This window comes from Megalops cyprinoides, chromosome 8 (assembly GCF_013368585.1).
Source record: "Megalops cyprinoides isolate fMegCyp1 chromosome 8, fMegCyp1.pri, whole genome shotgun sequence".
Classification (NCBI taxonomy): Eukaryota; Metazoa; Chordata; class Actinopteri; order Elopiformes; family Megalopidae; genus Megalops; species Megalops cyprinoides.
In genome coordinates, this window is record NC_050590.1 from 32,987,048 (window position 1) to 32,999,834 (window position 12,787).

General features: G+C 38.4%; 1 protein-coding gene across 6 annotated transcripts in view; it reads left to right on the forward strand.

Moving 5' to 3' along the window:
• The window catches only part of lrrc4ca (leucine rich repeat containing 4C, genome duplicate a), a 253,048-nt gene extending 248,227 nt beyond the window's left edge, over positions 1–4,821 (forward strand). For all 6 annotated transcript variants that reach the window (XM_036534949.1, XM_036534950.1, XM_036534953.1 and 3 more), the window contains one exon: positions 4,729–4,821. The gene's annotated coding sequence lies outside the window, so the exon portion shown is untranslated. The remainder of the gene's footprint in view (positions 1–4,728) is intronic.
• Positions 4,822–12,787: the final 7,966 nt, after the last annotated feature.

The window sequence follows — 12,787 nt, forward strand, 5'->3', positions numbered from 1 at the left end:
GAAGGCTAAAAAGAAATTGTAAATATGGCAGCCAAGTGAGGTCCCTCCTGTAGTGAGATTGGGAAAAATGCCCCATATTCTCCTTGGAGATGAATCACTTTATTTCAGTATGTTCAAAGGAAATGTTCTCGCTTTTTTCACCAGATCATGGTGTCAAACGTCTGAAGAGGTGATTTTTTTCAGTTTAGGGCCATTCATCATTTTTAAAATTTTGATTTTTGTTATTGAAAAAAAAAACATATAAAGCAACAGAAAAGTAATGGAAACTATAGCTGCCACAGTTCTCCATACATAGTCATTACGCCCTCCTCAAAAAAAAAAAAAAAATTCAAATAAATAATTATGAAAATAGCCTGATACAGTCACCATGGAAACCAATGACCTTGAACAGAATAGCAGGAGCAGACAGAGCTCCCACTGGCCTGGTGCCTAAGCAATGTTTTTTTTTTTTTTTCCTGTTCATAGTTGAACATTCAGCTAAATCTGGTATTAGGTTGAACTCTTAATGGAGTATGGCTTTTTGGTGTATTAAAATATTATTACTGTGACTTGGATTGGTATATTATTGCTAATCAATCTATATTTTTGCATTACTATAGCTGTTAGTACTATCAGGAATAACTATTATTTTATTATAACACAGGCTTGTTCACTTTAACATTACATGATGTATTATCACTACATTATTTCACAATCATATAGAAATAGTGTAACATGTGACTATAATGTAAAGACTAAAGCAGTGTGTGTTAATATGGAGCCATGATTAATAAACCTAATTAATGTCACATTAGCAAACAGGAACATTGGCACAGAACAACCAGTAAATGAGCATCAAGCAGAAAAAAGTGCTTAAATAAGCATACTGTGCAACAATAATTAGTATACATGTAGTGCCTAACCATTATTCTTAAGGTCAACATGCATACATCATACGAACCTACTCAGCCTAATAAAGATTTACAATAGCCATCTTATTTCTTGGTATCCACAAGGTGCTAAACAATTATTCATATAAGCAATGTTAACTTGCATAATACCTACCACTGTCTGTGAAAATAGCCACGTTGCAGTGTGTTTCACTTCTCTTTGGGAGCTGGATTCTGCGTACTTTGGATGCTAGTGATAAGACAGGTCAGGTTCTGGGAACCCAGGTGAGGTCCAAATATGTGTGTTTGTAGCTGGTGCTGGGTAATATTGCCATCACAGGTAGAAGTTAATCTTGTGGGTGCAAGCTCAGTGAGAAGCAGGTAGCTCATTCCACCACAAGGAGGCCAGTTAGGAAATAAGGCAAGGTACTGGATGTACAATTTCTGCTGAGTTCATGCAGTGGAGTGAGGTCTGATGATGGATTGGAATTACATTAAATTGGAAGAGAAGTAGCATATTCCTTTCATCAAGTAACATATTGCCAGTGTGCATTGAATTACAAGTAGCACATTACATTTCTTTCATTTGTTAGGCAGTGGTAGCAATGTGTGTACAGAAAAAAAAAAACACATAAAAAATGCATAAGTATTCAACCCCCACACATTAATGTTTGGTAGAGCCACCTTTTGCTGCACTATCAGCTTCAGTTTTTTTGCAGTAAGTATCTACCAGCTTTGCACACTGTTTTGGAGTGATGTTTGCCTGTTCTTCTTGGTAGATTTGCTCCAAGTTGTTCAGGTGAGATTGGGTGACACTTGTGGGTGTCAATTTCCAACCAGTGCCACAGATTCTCAATGAGATTGAGACCTGGACTTTGAGTGGGCAACTGTAGGATGTTCGTTTTTGTTCTTGAGCCATTACAATGTTGCTTTGGCCTTGTGCTTGGAATCATTGTCCTACTGAAAGGTGAACTTTCTCCTAAGGTTCAGTTTTTTAGGGACTGAAATCAGTTCTCTTGCAGCATTTCATGGTATTTTACTTCGTCCACTCTTAATTCAGTTTTAACAAGATGCCCACTCTTTGCTGAGGAAAAATATTACCACAACATTATACTGTCACCACCATACTTCATTGTAGGTATGGTGTTTCTTGGGGCATGGGTAGCGTTATGGTTGTGGCACACTTTAACCAAAAAGCTGTATCTTGATGTCACATGATGACAAAACATTTTACCACATCTTAGGTTTCATGCTTTCAGGCAAACTCCAGATGTGCTTTGAGATGGTTCTATTTGAATGATGTCTTCTTTCTTGCCATCCTCCCATACAGGCCAGTTTTACGCAGAGCTCTAGGTATTGTTGACTGGTACACATCTACTCCATTCTCAGCCACTAAACTCTGTAGCTCCTTCAAATTCATTGTTGGCCTCTCTGTTGCTTCTGTCACAAGTGTTCTTGCTTGTTTCTTTCTTGCCACTCTCCCATACAGGCCAGTTTTGTGCAGAGCTGTTGATATTGTCAACTGGTTCACCTTTACTCCACTCTTAGCTACTGAACTCTGTAGCTCCTTCAAAGTGATTTTTGGCCTGTCTGTGGCTTCTCTCACAAGTTTCCTTCTTGCTTGGATGCTGTGTTTTGGGGATGGCCTTTTCTAAGCGGTGCCGGGGTGGTGTGATGCAGCTTCTTTCCTGGTCATTGATCCAACAGTGCTTGCTGGGATAACCAAACACTATGATATTGTTTTGTACCCTTTTCCTGTTTTATGCATTTGTATTACCTCATGTCTAACTTCTGTAGAATGCTTTTTAGTCTTCATTTTCACACCTTACTTTCATGTTCATAGCCTGACTGATGATCATTAAATAGAGTGGAGATTTTATCCAGAAGTGTGACAGTTACTTTAATGGCTCACAGATTCAAAGGTAAGACAATTGTGTCCTTTTTAGGGAATTTTTTTTCATTTGTGTAAACGTTGAGCTTCCAAAACACAGAGGTTGAATACTTATGCAAACAGCATATTTCAATTCACAGAAAATTTCAATGTATAATCTGTAATCCAGTATAATGTGAGAATTTATCAAGGGTCTGAATACTTTTGGAAGACACTGTATATCAGTATGTTGGCTACAGCAGTTGTGCAGAGCAGATTATTATTTACTGCAGTGATGTCTACAGAAGAGAGACAGTGCAGCAAGATTAGCTCTGCGGTAGTCACAAGCAGTGCTCTGTAAATACCCAGCGTGGGTTGTGCTAACACTAAAGAACCACGCGTGGGCTACTACTAAGTACTGTGACAATCTTCCAGCCCCATTACAATCTTCTTATTCAGTAACAGCCGTGAGAGTACCTTAATGTAATGCTGCACCAAATGTTCACATGTTCAGCAGTTGGAATCCGACCATTCCATCTCTGTGCCACTCTCATCAGTGAAATAATACATATCACAATACTGCAAAGCTACACAGTTAACATGATACACCAGCATTGTTCAGACTATCTAGCTCAGGTTCATTGCTTGTTCAGCATAAAAACATCCCCACTGACCAATGAGAACTCATCTTCTGCCCCATGTGATCTATGCTTGGCCCTTCAAACTATGGAGACATCACCCATGGAGTTTAGAACCATGGTAAACCATTGTTTCCCCATTAATCCACACTGTGTTCCATTAACTGTGCATTGTTAAGGACGAGGCTGGCCCGTACGCGAGTCAGCTCTATGACAACCAGAAAACAGGACAGTGTAAGACCATCTTTTCCCTTTTGTTGGCAAAATGATTTTTTAATGGTGAATTCTCGTGATAAAATTTTCAGTCTGTTATGTCTCATTTTGTTTATGGCCCGGGTTTTGGGTGGGCAGTGGGATCTCTTGTTTCTTTTTCTTTTTTCATTCTTTTCTTTTTTGAGAGGGAATGCTGTTCTAGTGGTAGATTTATATAAAAGTACATTTTGAAAATAAAAGAGAAAAAAAAAACAAAAAAAGAAAAACAAAAAACTTTTTAAATTTTGATTTTACATGTGCCAACCTGTTCTAAAAATGGAAAAAAAAGAAACATGCTGTGAAAGAAGAAGACATTGATTTTCATGTAAACATACTTTCATGACCTTTAAAAAAATGAAAAGCGATTATATAGAAATCAGAGTTTGTAGTTCATACACAAAAATAAGGTTATAAATAAAATATTGTTGTTTTTTTCTGTATCATCGTCTGCTGGGTATTTTATGTCCTCGAGAATGAAAGAAATGCCATGCAGGTTTCAGATTTGCTCATATTTTGTAGTGTGCTACAGTATGGATGCGTGTGCACACGATGTGGGCAACAAAGGATTCTGTTAATGTGACTCAGAAGCGGAAGTCACACCAGAATAATGTAAAGTAATTACTTTCCTTTTCTCTGTCAATGCCTCAATCACAGTTTCAATCATCCGATTATGAGAATTACCAGTATATTACAATATTAAGTAATATTCTTACGAGTGGTTAATAGTCTCATGTGGTTATAATTATCACATTAACATCACATAGCAGTGCATACTATGTTCTGTCCCATCTTGGTGGGAGTGTAATCCAATGATAAAAATAATGTCAAGCAAAAGGATAGTGACTGTGTTATCCAAGAATGCAAGTATACTCTGGAAGATACATCCTTTACCTTTAATAGCCTGTCATCATTTTGTGTTAAATTTTGGGGGTCCTGAAATCTATCAAGTATAGGGCTTTGTCTTAAATTTTTAGTAAAAAATGTGTTCCATCCAATTCTCACATAGTTTTGCGTTATATTGCTCAAAGGTAAGGCCCAAGAATCAACAGCTCAATTTGAAGTTTCCCCTTCTGTGTGCCTGTTTATTCTACCTTTATAGGCTGCAACTTACTTCGAGCAACCTACTTTTCACATTTTGGCTGGAACCTGGAGGAATGAATTTCAATATCATCAAGTGGTTAAAGGATTAAAGGTATTGATTACATGAGTTTAAGGATTTAACATTAATGCTGGAGAGCTGGTCTGGTTGGTGAAATGTCATTTCTGAAATTGAAATCTCTGTAAAATTAATCCATACATGATTTTGATTTTTAGTTTATGGGAATGACTACAAGAATTGTGGCTTTGTGACTGTTCAGAAATGCAAAAAAAAAAAATATAAATATAGTTTATTTTGAAAAAGCCAACTGACATTTCACCTTTATTTGTCAGGTAAGTGAGAATTGTTGCTCTGCAGACCTATTAATCGAGAGTGCTGGTTATATTCTATGAATGGGTTACAGATGTGCAGCAAATATGAATGGGCACATTAATTGGTAGTGGCTGTACCTTTTGAATATCAGTCTAGCATCCATTTTAAGAGTGATCTCCAAGTCAGACACATAAAGGTCTGGTAATTTGCATATAATAAATGAACTGATAACAGACATGCCTTATATACCTTGATACAGTGTGCATACATTAGGGCAAATTCCCAGAGCTGGATGAACAGGTACAATGGGCTCCCAAGTGGCAGAAGGACGTAACCTAAGGTAATTACCAATAAATGTGATAATGTATTTTTAAACATTACCCTTTCACTTTTGCCGATAATGGCTGTCTCTCTCATTCAAAATAAAATTTGCGTTACTGCTTTCAGTATATTTATTCTTTTTTTTCTGAACTGACACATCTATTAATGTGTAAAACTGCTTGTTTTCTTGGTGATATGTATTTTTGTGCTTGTAACAGGTCAAAGTTAATTGCTCATGTTTTCTTTGGTGCATTCTGAGACGGAGAAAGACTTGTGTACTGATGTTTGTGTACAAGGAACAGTAAGAAAAAAAATAGGAAAGAAAATGGGTGACACATACCCATAAGGCCCCAAGGCCCTAAAAGGGTTAAGCAGATTTTTTAATTTTTGTTTGATCCAATCCTTAACAAGAGGACAAAAAGGTTAACATTTTAAATGCATTTGACTTTTCACGATGAGGTTTATCGGATTTAAAATCAATTAATCATTTAAATCTGATTTTAATCCAAAATAATCCATCTGAGTCTATTGTTCCTACACCAAGCAATGAAAGAGAGTGGAAAATAACATGGAGTTTAACACTGCTGTCAGTAGCAATGTCCAATATTAATATAACAGTTCATTAGTCATTGAAGTTGTGGCAAATGTGTCATTTAATCAATGTGATTCAGGGCCTAACAAAGCCATGACCTTTGTTTCCTGATCAATTCAACAGCACAGTGATCCCTTTGTCTTCTCTAGGTTTGTTGGCAGCATGCTACCAAGGACTGGAAGTAATGAAGGTGCTGAAGAAGGCTTTTTATATCTAAAGCAAGGAGTAAGTGTACTACCAATGGGATGGGTGTGCGCATGATTTGTCACTGAAAAACACCACTGTAGCATGATATTCTATTTATTAGGACTAGATATTTAGCCTTGTTAGTGAAAAGTCTCTGCCATCATTGGTGTTATGTGTGATCTGATTTTCTGGGTCATTATAAACATTCCTGAAGGTTTATGGTTTACAATGGAACTCCATAATAGCAGCCAAATATCTGGTCATAATAACTAGAATATCTGTGACTATTTTCTGAAAGAATGATTGTACAGTATGTAAGTTTCTACATCATGCTGACTTATACATTGACTGCAGATCAGCTGCTAATTCCTCCCTTCCAGCATGGTCTCTAGACAAGCAATCCCATCTAGAAACTACAGTACTCACTTTTTGTCAAAGGAGACAGTAAGTAAAATGTTTTAGCAGACTTCAGAACATCTGTGCCAATTTGTGCGGAACATGTTCATTTGAGCCACTCACCTGACAAAGGATTAAGGACCTCTACGTTCGAAACAACCCCAAAACAATATTCATTGGACTCATTGGACACATTGGACATTGCTTTTTTTCTCAATGTAAGCTTTACCTTTTCATGCCAAAAATAATACTGATACGCATGTCCAAAAGCTCAATACATATTTCATCTGATCATAAGACGTGGTTCAATTTGCCATTCAGATGTAGTTTGGCAAATTCAGTTCACCTCTTTTTGTGGTTTGCCTTCAGAAGAAGCTTCCATCTTTCAACTTGCCATGAATGCCAGGATAGCATGTCAAGTAGACAATGTCAAGTGGTACTTCTTGGCACATTGTGTCCTGAAGATGTCAATTTGTATAAGAAAGCTTCTGGATGTCCTTCCTAGACCACTTGCCTAACAGCCTGTGGTGACAAGATTCATTGCATTTTCTTCCTTGCAGGGTTGCCTGTGTACAGGTTGCCTGTGCACAGGTGGCCTTAAAGTTGTCACTAATGGACACTACACTGGGAAGCTTTAGAGTTAGGCATTTGGGAATTATAAAATTATTGGATTTAATTTAATAGATTGGTGTTGCCATTATTTCGTACCTCCTGCATGCACACACACACATACACATACACACACACACACACATGCACACACACACACACACAAATACACAATGTAAAGCACTTTAAGGTCCTCAAGTGCTTTAAATACATTATCCCTCAAGAAGCACTAAATACAGTAACCTCCATATGTAATCCTTCCCTGATGGTACTAACATGTTAAAATGTGCTAATTGGATAATTCTTTCAGCTTCATCATTTATCTATTTATTTATTTATAATGGCATACCTCAGTTTTAATAGGAAGGCAATGTTATATTGTCACAAGTAAGAGTACTGCAGAAAATAATATATATATATATAAATATGATAAATATAGAGGACACTGTATATGGGATCCATTGCTAAAATTTTCCATTTTATAGGTTGCTTGGACTCCTTAATATGTATGCACACCTGGCCTCAGGGTCCATCTTGGAGATGTGACCGTGAAATTCATGTTCCCCCCTCTTGTATGTTCAGTGTACCGCCCCTGCCCCTATGTGCGTGTGTGTGTGTGTGCGCATGTAATGACTGTGTGTGTAGTAATCACCTCCTAAAATGTTGTCTAGAACATTATGTGAGTGCTATTTCCCATGTGCTCGCCTGTTAGCCTACTGCTCGCACATAAAAAAGGGATCAGCAAAAACAAAAACAAAAACAAAAAAAAAAAAAAAACGCCACCAAACAAAAGCACTGAGAAGCAAAAAAAAAACATAAACAAAAAATATATATAATATCACTTCCCCTCTTTCATTTTGGATTAAAAAGCCAATGAAAAGAGTATAATGCCTGCCTTCATTAAATACCAAGCTGAGGGGGTGGAGGCTGTCAAAGCTGTGAAAATGTTACTGGAATAGACCTTGTGAGTATGACAGGAAAGAAAGCGAGACAATGTTGACATGGGCTTAGCACTGACGGTGAAGACAGGTGGTCTCTTATCCGGGTGGAGCAGGAGCTTGCCTTTTGTGAGAACATCGCTAGTGTTCTCTCAAGGAAGCATTCAGATGTGAGCTCACCTCATTTGAATCAAGGGGGGGGGCAGGAGCTCTGTGGCATCAGGAGTTGCCTGGAGGTAGACTGAGGGAGACGGGTGGGCAGGACACACAACAGAGGATTATGGGTAGGAACTGATGTCAGAGAGATGACTGATAACCCTTTGCTGCTGTTTGCTGTTGTTTTTAGAACAAGCTTTTTTGAGTTTCTTTTGGGAGACATTCTACTGAAATGCACTTGTCTCTGCTGAATGCTTCTGTGTTGCATTACTGAAAGAGGAAGGGGCTATGATTTTTTTTTTTTTTTTGCATCTCAGCTTATCACTTACTTCACTTTGCTTGTATTCCAGTGCAACTGGCACCGCACTCTTCTCTGTAGTACATCAAATGACAGGTTTTTGTTAGGATGTTACAAGAATATTCAGGGCATGCATATAGTAATTACATTAGAAACATAAATGGTGCAACTAGTTAAGACATAGCACACCTTGTGGTCAGTTTCTGCATAACTCTTCTCTGGCATAATATCCCAGGAGCTGCTGCACCCAGTGGCATTAACGCAAGAGATAACAATGGTGGATTTTTCCTGACCCCAAATAACAGGTGATTCAAATTCCAATCATTCACATGATTTTCATCACTGAACAAAATTGACTGGCAACGTTCTGTGCAGAAGCGTTTTTGATGTTCAGCATCACTGTTGTGGTACAATTTGATGAACCATCCCACAGGTAAATTTCAATGAATTGTTTTAAGCTGTCATTTGTGTTAGTTTCACAGCTGCCCTATGTATTATGTTGCATATAGATCCATGTTAGCATGCACTCCTGCATACTGGTGCCTAGATGCATGCACTTTCTTGGCTGCATTGATGTGTATGTATCTGTAAGCATGTGTATCCACCCACAGGGTTCTTGCACTTGCCCACTCGTGAGTACAGAAGCTCCAGTTTGTTTGACTGAGGATGCATGCATATGTACATGCCTGTGTAAGTGTGCTGGTATGTGTGTTTTCTCTGTCCAGGAGTGCATCAGTTTGCATTGCTCTGTGGTACCATTTTCCATTTTCAATGACGTCTCTAGACAGGAGCCAGCGACAAATAAGCTACATGGTACTTTCTTCCTTCACATTGTTCAGAACAGCATCCTGTGGAGAACACACCTGATGCCTCTGGCACAGTTTTACTTAGTTTGGAATGCACTGGAACACTCACAGCGAAAATCTGCAGTGTGCAAAACATAATCAAACACAAACCACAATTAGCTGCATCGTTATCAGATGATACATGCACCAAGCCATGAAAAGGAGCTCTTTTTCGCCTTTAGTCTGGCAGACATTTTGTGCCGTTATATTTTGTGCTGTTTGATAGGACTTTATCACAGCATAGTCTTGGCGACTCATGCAATCGCAGCATGAGGTATGAGAAATTACGAACAACGGGCACCTGCCCTCTATTACTGAGGATTCTACCTACAGTGGATATAAAAAGTCCACACACCCTTATGAAATTGCAGTGTTTTGAAATGTAAAGACAGAGATAACCACAATGTAAATGACTTTTTCCATCTGTAATGTGATCCTCCAACAAACAAAAATCCGGAGAAAAAAACAAATAGTTAATTATAAGGAACATTTTAAATAAAAAAACTACAACACCCTGATTGCATAAGTCTGCACACCCTTTCATAATGGGGGCTCTAGCTGTGTTCAGAGTTAACCAATCACATTCAAAATCATGCCTGTAGGTAAACAGCACAAACTTGCCATCAATGAAAGTGATTCTGATTATACCCAGATTAAAGTCAGCTGTTGCTGTAGGATTTGCTTGAATGTTTGGGGTTGCATCCTACTGGGAGAGCCATGGTCTGCAAAGAGTTGCCAGAGAGCTAATTGTTGAAAAGTACCAATCAGGAGAGGGATATAAAAGAATATCGAATGCACTGGATGTACCATGAAGCACTGTCAAAACCATCATCAATAAGTGGAGAAAATGTGGCACCGCAGAGACATTGTAAAGATCAGGATGACCCTCCAAAGCTGATGAGAGGACAAGGAGAAAACTTATCAGGGAGGCTTCCAAGAGGCCAACAGCAACACTGAAGGAGCTACAGGAATTTCTGGCAGGTACCGGTCACTCCTTGCATGTGACCACCATCTCTCGTATCCTGCACCTGTCTGGGCTATGGGGTAGGGTGGCAGGATGGAAACCCTTTCTTACAAAAAGGAACATCCCAAGCCCATCTAAATGATGCCAAAAGATTCATTCAGTCACCCCAAACCATGTGGGAAAATGTGCTACGGTCTGACGAGACGAAGGTTGAACTTTTTGGCCTAAATTGCAAAAGATATGTTTGGTGCAAAGCCAATAAAGCTCATCATCCAAGGAACACCATACCGACTTTGAATCATGGTGGTGGTAGCAGCATCATGCTTTGGGGCTGCTTCTCTTCAGCTGGGTCAGGGGCTCTTGTGAAGATAGAAGGGATTAATGAGTAGCTCCAAATATCAAGATATTTTGGCACAAAACCTGCTGGCCTCTGTCAGAAAGCTGAAGATAAGAGGAATTTCACAATCCAATATGACAATGACCCAAAGCACACATCCAAGTCAACCAAGGCATGGCTTCAGAAAAGGAAAATCAAAGTCTTGGAATGGCCCAGTCAGAGCCCAGACCTCAATCCCATTGAAAACCTGTGGAATGACCTAAAGAGAGCCGTACACAGGTGATCCCCTCGCAATTTGAAGGAACTTGAACTTTTTTGAAAAGAAGAGTGGGATAAAATTCTAAAGTCTAGATGTGCAAAGTTAGAGACTTATTCACTTCAAGGTTTGCTGCAATCTGGGTGTTGTAGTTTTTACTTTTTTTTTTTTTTTTTTTTTACTCCCTAATAATTCTCTTTCTTTCTCTGGATTCTTGTTTGTTGGGAGGTCACATTAAAGATGTAAAGAATCTGACATTTATGTTGTTGTTGTTGTTGTTGTTGTCTTTACATTTCAAAAATCTACAATTTCATAAAGGTGTGTGGACTTTTAATATCCACTGTACTAAGGGCAGAGGGGGCTCACAAAAAGACAGAAGCGCAGATTTTCAGCCTGAAACCAGCTGGCAGTGGAAGAGATTCTCTGTGTTGGCAGGAATCAATTTACATGTTTCTTTTCCATGTCTACCGTTTTTATCTTAATCATTCATGTCTGAAATGACAGGTTTACCACATAAACCATGCCGGCTTAAAGGAGCATTCTTTGGAATCCCAACAAGGATGTTTGTAGCTAATCTTTCATTATGTTCTGAAACCACTGAATTCCACTTGTGGTGATTTCAAATACATTCATATTGTCATGTATAACTTCTGGGTATGCACAGACACATACATACAGAAATATGTACATATTTACACCTGTAGACGAATAATGTAGCATGCCAGTTTATATACACAATACTGAATCCACCTTTTCTAAATTGTTTTATATCAAAGCATCTTTCAAATGAATAAATTTAATGGAAATTTACATTCAGTTTGGCATATTGGAACAATTTCTTCAGCTTCCAAGGAAATCTGTTTTTGCTACATTCCATTGTTTTTGTTTTTGTCTAATCCAATTTCCCTTTGATTAATGCACACTGGTAGGTACAACACACTATACTTTTAACCCTCCTGTTATGTTCAAATTTACTAACATCCGTTATGTTCGGGGTCAATTTGACCCCAGCAATTTAAACCTCCAGAAAATGGTGGAAATTAAAATTGCTACCCAAATTTATGTGTCAGGTACTTTGTTTCTTTGTTGACTACGTAAATAGGCTTTAAATAACATTAGCAGCACTAAGTCTACCCTGACATTCAAGTGGGGAGAGGGACCATAATAACTTTCCATTTTCTGAAGGTAACATGCCTTCTGGTGGTTGAGAAACAGGAGGGTCAACACTTAGAGTCTCATTCTCATCAGAGGAGGATGCCTCATAATCAGGGTCCTCCTCAACGTTATCCTCTGTCTCATATACAGTCTCCTCTATGACACTCTCACTGGCAAACAGCTGTGACAAAACCTCATTGGCAGAAAACTTTTGCTTAGAGTTAATTTTCAATAGAGAGAGAGAGCACAAAGAAAGAGCACACAGAGCACCAAGAGGAATGGTTTTGAAGGATGCTGTGCAAGCTTTTATATGTTTGCTCCTCCCCTACTGTCATGTGCAGACACAGGTGTGGGAACCATAGTTCCCCTCCCTCACAGCATGGGAAATATCAAAGTTCTCTTGGAAATTATGTTTTCCCATCCCCCATGTCATCTGAACTGTCAGTGGTTCTCGCACTACTACAGGTAATATTATGTTAGGTTATGGCCCTAAAACAGAGGGAAGTCTTATATTATATTATAAAATTATATTATAAAATTGCATGTTGCAGTGTCCTCAGTATCACCCAAAACAACCAAAACAAATGTGTGTAAAATGTTGATATTTCTTATATGTTTTATACAGCTAAAACAGCCTGGGGTCAAATTGACCCCAAACAACACCAATGCGTACAACATGAATACAGGGCATTAA